At 44.3% G+C, this 14522-nt stretch overlaps 1 long non-coding RNA gene across 1 annotated transcript; it reads left to right on the forward strand.

Moving 5' to 3' along the window:
* Positions 1-503: 503 nt before the first annotated feature.
* LOC118531592 (uncharacterized) lies at positions 504-12590 on the forward strand. Its single transcript, XR_004915279.2, has 4 exons — positions 504-1373; positions 4033-4158; positions 9664-9789; positions 12389-12590. It is a non-coding gene; the product is annotated as an uncharacterized LOC118531592 (long non-coding RNA).
* Positions 12591-14522: the final 1932 nt, after the last annotated feature.

Consider the following 14522-nt stretch of genomic DNA (forward strand, 5'->3'; position numbering starts at 1 on the left):
CCTGGGATCTAGCCCCCCCATCGGGCTGCCTGCTCCGCGGGAAGCCTGCTTCTCCCTCTCCCACTCCCCCTGCTTGTGTTCCCTCTCTCGCTGTGTCTGTCAAATAAATAAAATCTTAAAAAAAAAAAAAAGCTATGATATTTAATATTCAATTTCAGAACCTTAGCCAAAAGATGAGATTATTATACGAAGAAACTAAAAATGATGTTTAGGAAAATAAGAACTTCCGCCGAATCTACACTTCCTCGGAATTGTAACACTTTTGCTTAAACTGCAGTGCGGGCCGTTCCCCTGGTGGGCTCAAAATACGCGAGACAATCCGAGACAGGAGGTGTGAAAATGACGTCATACGCCTGCATTTCTGCCCCGCGTAACTCAGCGTGGCGTTTCGGAGTTACTCGTTGGCTACGCCTTTAGGGCGCCCCCGGAGCGCGGTGGGGGTGGGGGGGGGGTGGTGAGCGGTTTGGGCGGGCGGTGGGGCGGGCAGCAAGGCGGGCCGCCGCGGGGAGTGCGGGCCTGTGCTTAGACGATGGCGGAGGAGAACCCGCACAGTTCGGCGTCTAGAATTGCTAGCGCCCCTCCCCGGGCTTGAGAAGGGGGAGCGCAGGGAAGGATAGTGAAGGACCGGGAGCCTAACCTTCTTGAGTTTACGATACAGTCACTTTGGGGTTCGAAACACGTTATCAGTTTTGCTCCACAAGCCGCTGCTAGGGCCGCCACCGAACCGCTCCGGCCCTCGTGGAGGCCAGCTAGTGCTATGAGGCGCGGGTCCGCGTGGACGCGCCACTTGGGCAGTGAGGACAGTCTGCGTCGTCACGAATGTCCTCCAGTTTAGGACTTAGTCTTCCTCGAAGGTCTGAGTGGGGAGACCCGGGCGTGAGCGCCTCCAGCCAGGAGCCAGGGGCTTCGACCGGCTCCCCTCCCCTTGTGACCCCGCGGCCCGAGAGCGCTGCGCGGACCAGCGCCCGGAGGGCTGTGAGGACGGCGCGGGAGGCCGCGCCCCGCAGTCTCGGTCTCCCAGCGCGGGTCGGGACCCGCCGCGGTTGCTCTTGTGCCCCACGAGTCGCGGCGAGAAGGGCGCAATGTCAAGATACCGCACTTCCAGCCGAGCGGGCAAGCCAGGGCCTGCTCCCGCCTCCCGCTGGGGAGGCGCCGGGCGCAGCGGGCTCCGGGGCCCGGCCGAGGGCGCGCTTCTCGGGATTCGCGCCGCACGGTTGGCCTGGGGGTTGGGAGAGGGCAGCAAACAAGATCTTTCCCGGGATGGGAAGCCCCCCTTTCCGCCAGACCGGGCCGGGTAAACAGGCCACGCGAACGTTCCAGAGAACTGGAAGCCCAGGGACATTGCTGGCAGCCGCCTGCGCCGGCCAAATGGGGTGAGTTCCAGTTTTAAAGCAAATCTCAAGCTTAGCGGTTTAGCTGATGAACTCAGCTTCTACTTCTAAGAAGCAAATCAAAATTCGGATGGAAAAGGCTAAAGGAGTCCCCCTCTTTCTCCAAAGAGCTGCACACACCCCATCCTTCGCACTGCCTCCACCACTACAGCGATGAAACGTTTCTTTTGTGGGATAGGTTAGAATAAATCTCAACCAAAGCTATAATTTAAAAAAAAAGATATTTTTGCCACTGTCCCTCTGCACATTATGTGCTTGTGTGCTGTATCTGCCAGTCTGTGCATAGATAGATGCATATATATTTGCTGGAGTGTGTACTGTGGGCTTAAATTTGCATTCTAAAACTCAGCAAAAATTGTCGAGGATCCCATCACATATGCTGTGCTTGAGCATGCTGGCCTTCCCAAAGGCCAATTAAAATGCTGTTTTATTTAGAATCTCCAAAACAGGAGCAAACTTTTAAAAGAGTGCTTTTAGATGAAGCTACTCTACATGTGAAAAAATGATGTGCATACATTGTATTTACAATGGAATGTTTAAAATTCATTTATTTCTCTAATGTAAGGTGACTTCAGGGTATGGGGGTTTGTCTTCTTGCAGGGGCCTTTAGGCCAAGTCAGTTCTTGGCTCCTAGAGTAGTGCCTAATACTGTAAAACACTAAATTTGGACAGATTTACACAGAACAGAAGTTTTACTCTCACCCTTCAAATTCTAGCTGAACAGCTTTAGGGGTTTTTCTATGTTCCAGACCACCTGAATGTTTTTCCAGGTTGAATGGTTGAGCTTTAGCCTATGGCAGCTCAACTAAAACCATGACATATTCGGCACAGAAATGAGATGTGTCCTCAGGGGTGTGTGTGTGTGTGTGTGTGTGTGTGTGTGTCCACATTGTGGAACAAAGACGTTCTATTTTTAAAGATACAGCTACTATAAACTTGATGAAACAGTGCATATATACATATATATGATAAAAACTTGGAAATGAGTTCTATGTGTAAGAAAGACATGTTTTATGTGTAGTCCTTTACTTGAAACTGTCTTCACACAGTTTTTTTCTCTAAACAATATTTTTATGAAGACAAGAAATAAGGAAAGAAGGTATTCAAGACCATTTTTCCAGACACCATCTGAATGAAACTGATTTCTTCCCATTGAGACAGGCATGGGTTTTCCTCTAACTTGAAAATAAATGCCTACTATTTACCTTGGTAGGAAAACCACTCAGAAAACTGCTTCCCCCCCCAATGAAAAGTATGTTACAGTTCCCCCAAATGAAACCCAGAATTCTTTAACTGGACTGCCAGGTATATCACTATTAATAAATAGCATGTAAGTGCTATTTTGGGAGATGGGAAGCTCCTCTGGTAGGTTCTGGCTGCACAGAGTTATGCTTATAACAACACAAATATACTTCAGGACATAAACTGTGAGAAAAGATTCAAGTCAAATACATATGTACATTCTGCAAAAGCAGAGAAATTTGCATTATTAGAGTTAGGGCAGAGAATAGACTAAAAATAATGCTCCCCATTGCTAAATCCATTCATAGCTGGTAAGATCATTAAGGACTTTTTTTCCATATAAATGTAGTCGCATATAGATGAAGCTTGGTGTAAGTATGAAGTGTACCTCCAAAGCACCCAAGAAACCTGAAATAGTTAAGGCACCCCCTATATCTCCCTTCCCCTACAGGTCTTGCTTATGGAGAATCGTGGAAAGTACAATGTTCTGAGTTAAACAAATATTTAATTTGCTCCATGTCCAAGGCAAATCAGATTTCAGGCCAACATATGGGCTCCAGCTTAGTGCTGGAGACATAGCCTCAGGTTGGGCCCAGGAGTGAATGATGCATACGGTCATTGTCAGAGGTTTTGGCTGAGCCAAAAAGACTCTCGGTTATCCTCCTTCCCAAGGAATGGGGAGAGACTGAGTTCTGCTTCGTTCTAGGACCCATCACAGGTGAGAGTTCCCTGAGGTGGGCCCAGAATGGTTGATCTGTATTTAGAAGTTAACTTCTTTGTCTGGCTGAGTTCCTTTAGGGCAGGCACGATGATTTACTGATTTGGAGTTCCCCATATTTAGCACCATGCCTGGAACATGGTAAACGCTTGGTACAGATCTGATAAATCACTTCAGTTTTTCAGTTCCTGGTGAAAAAGCTCCCCTTAGTTAGGGTCTCTGAGTCTTTAGGTGGCTGCAGAGCATCTAGATACATCCTGTGCTATCGTAACTGTGAGCCGCATGTGGTTACTGGTGCTTGGGATATGGCTCATCCAATTGAGATGCAGTGTAAGGATAAAATACATACTAGATTTTGAAGACTTAGTATGAAAAAAAGAATATAAGGTATCTCATTAAAAATTTTTATATTGATTATGTAACAATACTAATACTTTAGGTATATTGGGGTAATTAAAATTTGTGATAGACTACTTTTAAGATGACTCCCAATAACCTATATGTGTAATTCCCTCCCCAAGAATGTAGGCTGGACTTAATGGGTCAAGTCTAACAAACCAAATATGGTAGCAGTGATAGAATATAACTTCCAAGATGAGATTACAAAATGTACAGAATGCAGCTTCTCTCTGGGGTGCTCCTTATCCCCTACATTAGTTTCCTCCCTCTCCTCTATTTCAGAGCCCTGTCACCAGTAAAGGACATGCTGAAGATGCAAAATGGAGATGAGAGAGCCTGGAGGATGAGAAGTCATGTGGAGGAGAACTGAGGCACGTCAGCCAACAGCCAGCACCAAGTGCCAGCCATGTGAGTAACACTATATGGAAGCAGACCCTCTGGCCCCAGTCAGTGTAGCCCAGCCAATAGCTTGACTGCCAACTGAAGAGAAACCCTGAGCCAGAAATGATCCAGCTAAACCGCTCATGCACAGCAACTATAAGATAATAAATGTGTGTTTCAAGCTAAGTTTTGGGGTACTTTGTTACACAGCAATAAATAACCAATACACAATTATGAAAATTAATTTCAGTTTTTACATTTTACAGTGTGGCTGCCTGGGTGACTCAGTCTGTTGAGCGTCTGACTCTTGATTTCAGCTCAGGTCATGATCTCAGAGTTGTGAGATCGAGCCCCACGTCAGGCTCTACGCTGGGCATGGAGCCTGCTTAGGATTCTCCCTCTCTCTCCCCCTCTCCCCGCCTCTTTAAAAAAAGCAATGTGGCGACCAGAAAATTTTAAATGGCATGTGTGGCTCACATTGTATTTCTTTTGGACAACATTGGTCTCTGTGGCTCAGATGGGACACAAGTGCTCCATGTTTAATTTGGGACTCAAGGGAGCTGGACTCTAGTTTATGATTTGGAAAACCATGAACGATTTAGGTGTAAATCTTACAAAATATGTTAAAATCTATAACCCCTTGGCTAAACCAATTTGTGATATATCCTTATTAAACAACTGTGGCTTGAGAGTCAAGAGTTACTCTACTTCCAGTTTAGCCCCTATGTAGCTGGAAACTGTACCCAGAGAGACTCTGTGAATGTCCCCTCCAGCTCTAACATCTTACGATTCAACAACTGCTCACTTCAGCATTTTCTCGCTACCAGGGAGCAATGGTGACGCTGGTGATAGCAAGTTCAGCGTTTCTTGTGGTATGGAACCAACATCAGCCACTCCACTTTTTTGAAATAGCCAAGAGTGTGGCAAGTGGATCAACATGAGGAGTAGACGGTCTGAGACAAAGGAGCACTCTCCAGCACACCCCCTAATTGCTCCCACAGTCCTCTGCGCCCCTCCACAGCCTTTCCTGGAATTCTTACATCTCTGGTCTTTACCACTCCTGACTTCGACAACACCAGAAAACTGTGTTTTCATTTAGGAGTTTTGTAGCTAAGCTGGGACTTGGGAAGAAATGAAGAACTTAGCTTTCTATTTATTTGTATTTGCAGAACCACAGAGAGCCAAGGTGATAATTAGAAAAACATTTTAGAAAACTGTATTTTCTATTGGATTTTATTTTGCCAATACAGTGACAAGTTCTTATAAGTTTTCAATGGCTAAACATATCAGTTTCCATCTTTTGACCAGACGGCCACTTATTTGAGTCTCTTTTGCTCTGGCTCTTTATAGATAGTCATGGAATAAGAGCATGTTACAAAATGAACATCACCTTCTGTGCTTTTCTTCTACATTTAATTAAGAAATTCTCTTCCTATGTCTTAAAGGCACTTTATTTTGACAGCATGATTGCAGATGTAATTAATACATAGCACTTCAAAGGGGGATGATTTCTGTAGTAACATTTTGACCAAAAGTAGATGGTCTTTTAAAAGGCTATCATTGATAGTTTCAGTCACTTAAAAGTGATCCCTGATGAATGTTGTTGAAAATATTCCAGCTTTGGATTTATTGGGTGATTAAGTGAAGGGCAAGGGACTGCTACACAGGCCATCATTCTATAAATATTAGTGGATAGTGGCTGCCCTGAAATTCTGTATAAAAAAGCTGAATAGATTGCTAGTATATAAATTAGCATTACTTTGGCAGATGACATGTATTGTTTTATTATATTTATTTCTATTAGGTCTTTAATTTCAAAATTTTTATAACACTATTTTCATGGAATTTAGGTTTTCCTTTGGAGATGAGTTATAATCCCATGAGGGAATGGTGAAGTGATGTCACTTATATTGAGACAATTACAAATCAGAGCTTTATATTAAGTAATGATTTCAATTCTAGATTTTGATTTTCAATTTTCTAAATCTACATAATTTTTTCCTAAAAAAAATTGTTAATGTTCGTCTAAGTACACAAAATAAGAAAAATCAGCCATTTCAGATGATACCAAAGCTTTTCCAAGTTTTCAAAATAACGGGATTAAAATCGTGTGTGTGCTCTTCTGTTTTCCATAGGCACCAACCCAGACATTGCTTCACAGAACTAAGCAAGTTGGCTTTCGAAACATACTGAACAGATGCTTCTGATAACTTTCTGAAACAAGTAATAAACAGCATAGTATGTTAGAGTATGCTTATTTAAATGAAGGTCTAAGAAGTGATGGTTCTTGGTTTTTCATTTTTATTCTCATTTATTCTCATTTTAAAATCAATTTTCTGTGCTTTAGCATTTAATATTAAGCAGCATCCATCCAACTCTAGGAGAGTGCTTTTTTTTTTTTTTCACATTTACAGGCACAACATAAATTTTTTTTTAAATAAGGAAAGCCATGACTTTACCAGTGAAATTCTATTACTTTCTTCAGGAAATGATGATTTATATTGTAAGGGTTTAGAACCTGGAATTTTATATCTTCAGCTTTGGAAATCAATCAAACCATTTCCAGACCTTTGGCTCCTCTTTTAATCCTCCTCCTTCTCCACCTTTCCTCCTTCTCATCCACCTCCTAGATCATCTCCCATCCTTCCCCAACCACACACGATCTCATTATTCTGCATTCTCTGTAACTCTCTCTCTCTGAGGTAGATCCTCTTATCTATGGTGATTGAGCAACATCAGCTGGCCTGTTCTGGTTCCTGAGCCTTAGCCTGATCCAGCCTCTGGTGAATAATCCTGTTCCTCCCTCCCCCCCCCCACCCCAAACACATTCAGCTGTGTGATAGGATGCTCTGTCTTCCTCTCTTCCTTGCTGATGCCAAAGAGGACTCACAAGGAGCTTGCCAGATAGACCTAGCTTTAGCGAAGGAAAGTACTTACAGAACAAGGAAAGGAAGAAGCAGTTCTTCTCAGGACTTAAATTAATGTTAAAAAGAAGGAAAACAGTTGACATGCAGTTTTCAGTGTGTGCAGGATGCTTCCAGTTGTCTTTCTAAAAGCCTTGCCTGTCCCCAAGGCACTCCCACATAATTTGCTGTTACCGGCCATGCAAATATTTTTCTAAATCGAAATTCAAACTCAGCCTCACAAACAGGTGCCTTTTAGTGCAATCAGGATAAAATACACATGTGGCTATTATTCTCTTGCTTTGAAAAGGTGACGAAGGGCATAAGGGACTATTAGGCCAGGCCATCCCATCCCTGGGTAATTTGCCATGAGCCTCTGTGTGGATCCAGACCCTCCCTTTGTTTGAGATCCAGCACGTGATCTTGGGATGACTGACAAGGGCAGACTTGTAACAACATTATTTCAGGAGGATAATAACCAGCCATCATAAATTCCTTTTTTAATAGTTTATTGCAGGTTGTAGGCTATTAACCATGGCTTTATTTTACGGCACCAAAGAAAGTAGTTCCTTGTTGCTGCTAGTCTCTAAAACCACTGTAAGACATTATAGTACCCTCAGAAATAACCTAGCCTTTCATGAAATGAATCATAAATAGTTGAGTTAAGAGAACCACTGTTAAAGAGGAAAAGAGAGGAAGGGAAGAGAAATAGAAATATCTGTCTGAGATACAAAAGAGGTGTTCTGGGAGCTGCTTCCATGCAAATAAAATTGGAACCCAACCTTCATGGCCACCCTTCTAAGTCTTAGTTTCCTGAAATTGAACAAAGAAATCTCTCAGATTTCTAACTCTTTCTAGAGTTAGCTTTAACTCTAACTATGTAGAAAAATGAAAATGAGTTAGGAAGTAGCTCATTCTGAGATTTGAATGAGGAGCTCCTGGTTTCGTTTCATTTCGTGTTCTGTTGGGGGTACACCATTTCATGACTAATTCCTTGCAGTGAAAGAGAGACATTACAACTTTCATTAAACATCTCATGTTTTCTTAGGATTTTTACATCTTGACTTCAAGTCACTCTGCAAGAGGTCTTCACCGTGAGTGCTTGTAGTTCCGGACCACACAGCAGTACCTATGCTGTCAGTGGCCATCATGAAACAGAAAATAATTTTATAGACGTTGAATTAGAGGAGATAGTTTATAAGAGCATGTATATCTCTTTTTCTTTTCCTTTAAAAATCTGTTAGCTTTCATTGGAAAAATATATAAGCCCTGAAATACCTTTTTGAAAAAAACAATTCTTGTGAAACACACATAGAGTTAAAGCCATGCAAGTCAGGTACATATGTGACTAATCATATTTTTGATATATCTCTCTGCCTAATCATTAACTTGAAATGCCATATAAGAATTTGTAATCCACAGTAAATTATTTCACAGAAATAATTTAAGAGGGCTGCTAATGTGAAACATTCTAGTTTCTACCAGCAGTTTGCTGCCAAACGCTGTAGAAAAAAAAGGAATCCCAGATATAAGTTGACATAAATTATAGTGAATATAAATCTCTAATGATCAAGTGGCGGTTGGAGATTATTGCATTTAGAAGATAGGGAAAAAACATATTATACACCATAAAGTCTTTCCAGGGTCCATTTTACATATTGGGAAACTGGATCTTTAAAAATCCCCTCAAAGCCTTTTAACTTCTTCGTTTAATGCCCTAGACTCAATGTTGTACATTTCAAAATATAATGTAATAGTTGAGTTTATTGAGCATAGAAAATAGAGGGGAAATCATATTTTAATTACCAGAGAGACTGCCTAAGCTCTATTTTTAAAATGTGAAAATTTAGCTTTCAAACTAAAACCTTTCACTTTTTAGTTTGAAATTTAGCTTTCAAACTAAAACTTTTCACTTTTTCACTTTCACAATGACAAACCTGTCATTGCCTTTCACTTTGTCTTCACAAATCAGAATAACTCCAAATGATAATTATCCAAGTAATAGTTACGAGAGGTTTTTTCCCCCCCTTCCAAATCCTTAGGTTTTCTGCAAAGCTGGAAACATTTGAGTGGAAATAATGTTCAGATTATAAAAAGCAGCAGCACATGAGTGAAATCAGGCAGAATTGGCCTGACAGGGGGTCAGAAACCAGAAACAGTGACACGCAGCCACTCAAATGGCAACATATTCAGGTAGAAATCCATAATTAGCTGAATTTTTTTGAGTTTAAAGGATTACTGTAAAGTACAGAATGAAAATAGTAAGTCTGGTTGAGAAAATTAATTCCCTTTCCAAATCTTCATCCTTTCCTTCAAGATGTGACTCCAAAGAAAGACAATTACGTCAAAGAAGGTTAGAGGCCTAATTCTGAACACTGCCTTTTAAGCACATTCTAGAGACCTATTAGACATCATGTAAACTGTAGACAGCAGCGTTTCTACCACCCCTATACTGAACATCTGTACACCAGCTTCTTGAGAGCAGAAATGGAGACATATACATTTAACATATTCCAAGAGTATAGTCACAAGGGAAAATCTACCTTTCACCATATATGGCCATTGTGCAACTCTATCCAAGAACTCGTTGCAGATATTTATGTAATATCTCCACTCTTTCTCCCTGCAGGTTGGCAGAGGTTTAAGGAAATTCTTTGGGGAGGCCCCTGCAAATTCAGTCTTCTAAAATATGAATGGTGTTGATGGAAAAAGCTGAAGTGCTTTTTTGAGCATGAATCGGACTATTGCCACGTGGGTATGTCAGAGAATTTCTTATCAATCTTTCTAAAAACATCTATAGATATAAAATTCATAGTTGTTATACGTACCAAACATCTTATTTGTGCCAGAGTTTTTTGCTTGTTTTGTTTGCTTTTGGTAAGGTGTGATCTTGACCCATTCCTTTGGGGAATATCTTAGTATGCACTCAGATTCTAGTAATGGAAAAGAAAAGCCATGGATAAAGTGAATACTGGGTGATATTTTGTAAGTCAATTTAAGTGACTTTGGGAAATTGTCCCACATGGCTAGATTAACACCTTGCTGATTATTAAGGAGGGGAAATACAACTAAAGGGCAGAGTTGCAATCATGGTATTCTGAAGGAGACAAGAGTGTTAGAAATGACACAATTTTTTCATGAATGTAATTTGCTTAATTAAATCAGTACAAAATGGGCATACTTGAATACAGTGTATTTAATGAACACAGAGCAGGCGTGATAATGCAGTCACATAAGAAACTATGATGTTTTAGTACAGAACTTTATTTTTAAAAAGATTTTATTTATTTATTTGACAGAGAGAGAGAGAAAGAGAACACAAACAGGCAAAGAGGCAGGCAGAGGGAGAGGAAGAAACAGGCTCCCTGCTGAGTAGGGAACCTGATGTGGGGCTTGATCCCAGGACCCTGGAATCATGACCTGAGCCAAAGGCAGACGCTTAACCGACTGAGCCACCCAAGCGCCCCTAGTACAGAACTTTAATGGTACATCAGAAAGGCATGTCAGAAAGGCTGGATTCTAATTCTGCTCTGCTCTTTACTAGCTTTCTGACTGTGGCTAAGTTCCTCATCAGAAAGAAATGGAGGTGATCATACCCATCCTTACCTCACAGTTATTATGAAGATCAAATAAGAGAACAAATACAAAATTGCTTTGAAAACTGTCAAACCCTCAGAAGCACAAGATACTATTATTACCATATTCTCCACCATCCTGCAATAACAGGATGCCATTTTCATGTCACTGCTAATGTAGGACTCCTACTGGGAAAAAAAAAATCAAAAGAATGTCATTGCCTCCACTGCTGCTCTCTGGAAGGAGCCCTCTGAGCATGGAGGAAGGGCCCTGCTCCCTCTGAGTATCACCCAGTGCTCTGTGTCTAGGGTGTTCTCCAGGAGGAGGGGCGGCACACTCATGCCCACAGAGAGGGCACGGCTCTACAAATCATCCTCCACCTGCCTGTCTCCCACATAGGTTGATAAAAAAAATCCTCTCAAACTTCGCGCATCAGAATATATGTTCGATGATAGAGAAGTTTCAAATCGCCGAAGCTGCCTGGCCTATTCTCTCTTTCATGCAACAGTAGTGCATTTACTGCTTCTCTACTCAGCTCACTCTTCCTGCGAAATATATTTAAAATGTGTTCAGTAAATTGTTACCTAGCAGTGATTTAACCACGGGGTCCTGGGGGCAGGGGGGAAAGGCCTTAAAAATGTTAATTATCTGGAGCATAGAGCTTAACATTCTGGACTCCAAGATGGCATTTAAGCCTATTTAGATTTTCTCCAAATTCTTTAAGGCTAAAGCAACTTCTGATTGTATCTAGTAATCTCTAATTATTTGTGGAAATGGTAGATGTGAGAAACCCAGATTAAATCCACAGATAATCCCAAAATCTCATTTTAGCCAACAGTGTGGCTCTTTTCCCACCAAGCCCAGCACTAGAAGGACCTTTAAGAAGAGCTGAGCGGCGTTTCAAGCTCCCTATTCTCCAGCCCACCCTCTGATGGAGATGTTAATGAATCAGCCAAACTGCCGGAAAAGAAGCCAGAAGAGAAAGTGAAAAATCAGGAGCCTGGGCCACTGCCAAGCTAGAAAAGCAGACACTGAGGAGCTGGAAGGCCCTGGAGTCCCAGCATAAAGGAGCAACCCACAGAGCCACGCCTTGGGAGCCCTGGGCCGCAGCTCCTGAAGGAGTAGGGCTGTCCTATTTGGCAGTGCTGCCACACTCAGATCACCCTCTCTGCCCAGTGTGACCAGGGTGAACAAGACCAAGCTATAATCAGGAGCCTGGTTTCCTGGCTCATAGTAGGAAGGACCAGGCAGTGGACTGATCCAAGTGCTCTCCCCTCACTTGAACACAATTTGCTAACAGGATGAGGAAAGGAAGAGGAAGATAAAGACTTTGTTTTTAGGACCACTTTGTAAATCCCACTGGCTTACATTTTATTGTTTTCCCCCACTTGGTGCTTTCTGGTTTTTCTAACACAGTGGCTTATTAGGGTCACAACAGCAATGTCTCACAATCCTTTTGAACCCAGGTCTTTTGGGGAGTTTTGGTTCGGATGTGTCAGGAATTAAATTTGGGAGCAGGAAGAGGAGAGGTGGAGACGATTTGATGAAGGGAAGAGAGCCCGTTTACTGTAACGTTTTGGGGTGGAATGATGGAAATCTGTGGAAGTCTGTACTGGGAGATAAAAGAGCTGGCGTGGAGGAGCTACGGTTGGCCAAAACAGAACAAGGAGTGGTGTCCAGCCAACTAGATGTAAAAAGCTGCTCCTGAATTTAAACTCTCTGAACCACAGAGCTCAAGATTAGCATAATTGATTTATGTTCTAAATTATGTCCCTTAGGCGCACAGCACCTCCAGGACTCGATATCTGCAAACCGAGGGTAATGCCCAAACGCCAGAGGCTGGGAGGGCGGATATGGAGCTTCGGCAAGAAGGGACGCAGGGCCCTTCCCTTGGAGGCTGCCGTGATTGCCCCCCGGCTCTCGGGGGCTGCGGGGCCCCTCGGCCATCACAGCCCTCCGGCTCCCGAGCGTCCCTCGCGCGGCGTGGGCAGCGGCGGGAGGGTGCGGCGCCTCCAGGGCTCCGGGGGGTGAGAGCCGGGTGTGGAGGCGGCTGGCAGCGGGTGTCTCGGGCCGAGCTCTTTCCGAGCGGCGGTTCCCGCGCCCTCCGCCTGCCGGGGTCCCCACCGCCTACGCCCCCCCCCTCCCCCCGGCTCCCCTCGCCCTCACCCGCGCGCCGCTGGCTCTTCGGCGGGCGGGCCCCTGTCCTTAGTCCTTCTTTCCTGCCCCCCTGCGGCCATCGGGGGGAAAGCAGCGCGACCTCTCCTCGGTCCTGGCAGCCAGGGCCGCCGCCGCGGCCACCTCGACAGTGGGCCCCCGGGTCGCGCGCGGATGTGCTGTGCTTGGGCGGGCGGGCGGGAAGGGCTGCGCTCTGGGGTCGGGGGGGACAGAGGTGATTCCTGCGGACAGGGACCCCCCTGGGATCTTCGAGAAGGTTCAGGCAACTCCGCACCACCGCCCCTCCCGGCCCATCTCAGAGTAGGGAGCCTCCCGGCCCATCTCAGAGTAGGGAAGACGCGTGGGGACACACCCTTCCACAAGGCCAGGGCTGGCCGCTTCCTCACAGTAACTTGATGAGCCGGTGAGGGGGTGGGGGCAGTGGGTCTGCAGTGTGGACAGAGGAGGTGGGGTGGGAGGGGATCGCAGCCTGGGGTTTAAGGCAACAGGAGTAACTTGTGGCCACCACCTTTGCAGATCCGGCTTAGGGGTTTCCTTCATTCGAAGTCCCCCTTTCACTGTCTGCTAGCCTAGAGGGACTCACGAGTGATGGCCACATCCTGGCAGTCCGAGGGTGCGCGGCCTTTCTCTCGGCCCACGCAGCCAGTGAGGCTATGGCTGCCAGAAAATGTGTTTCCTATCCAGCATTTCTCTCACAAAGGCAAAAAAATAATGCAGCTAAAAATGGTGAACTTCCTGTCTAGGCTTCCCTTACCCACCCTGGTTCCTCACTTAGGAATAAAGACTTGAGTAACAAAGATTACTTGGAGACCTCTTTTCCTTTGTACATCCCAGATTTCTGCTGGTTCAGTGTCCTGTGTCAGGTGAAATTATTCATGAGGCTCTGCACAGAGTTGATAAGTCTTCCTCTTTCCTCCTAGAAATTCCAAGTGGATTTAAATCACTCCCTGGTTGCTGCAGAGGGTCTGTGTTTTATGGGAGTTCTCTAGTGAGCTTTGAAGTATTTGCTTACCAAATCTGTTTCTCAGCTTCCAGCTCCTGAATAAATTACTCATCCCTTCTCTCTGCCGCCACTCCCCCTGCCCCCCTCAAGTGTGAACAGTGGAGATGTTCTCTGGACAATAGCTTGGAATGATTGCTCTGGGACCTATCAGTCAGTTGCCAGTCCTGGGACACCCATTTGCTACATGCTTGACTGAGAGATTTCAAATGTCTGATGGAACATGCAGGGAATTGGGGCCCTTGGACCTTATTCTGTGCACAGATTTATCTCTTTCTCACAGGATCACTCAACTAATGTCACCATTTAGTATCTTGAGCCCGGTCGCCTTGTCAGGAAAATGGCCATTAGAATATTCATACTTTAGAGAGCACATAAAAATCCTCGTGTTGAAAACATCTTGGAGCTTCTGTGAGGATTGCCACTTGCCAGAGGTTAGTGTTAATTGATGCCAGGCAGGTCTGTTGCAAAGACTGTAGACTTCTATTTATTTTTTTGTTGGTATAAGGGCTAGAGAGGGTAAAGAGAAAATGGGCAGCTAAGGCCCTTTGGGGAGCCAGGCGGCATTTTGCATGATCTGCCAAGCTACTTAAAAAAGCATTGTCATCCAGCCTGGTGATCAGGATGGGACATGGCTAAGTTGTGCGTTTCAGGGCCTGCGCTTATTGTCCCCATGCTTAACGTGCCACTAAAATCACCATTTCTGTCATTCACACAATGTGTTCAAGAGGTAATTA

This window comes from Halichoerus grypus, chromosome 2 (genome assembly GCF_964656455.1).
Source record: "Halichoerus grypus chromosome 2, mHalGry1.hap1.1, whole genome shotgun sequence".
Taxonomy (NCBI): domain Eukaryota; kingdom Metazoa; phylum Chordata; class Mammalia; order Carnivora; family Phocidae; genus Halichoerus; species Halichoerus grypus.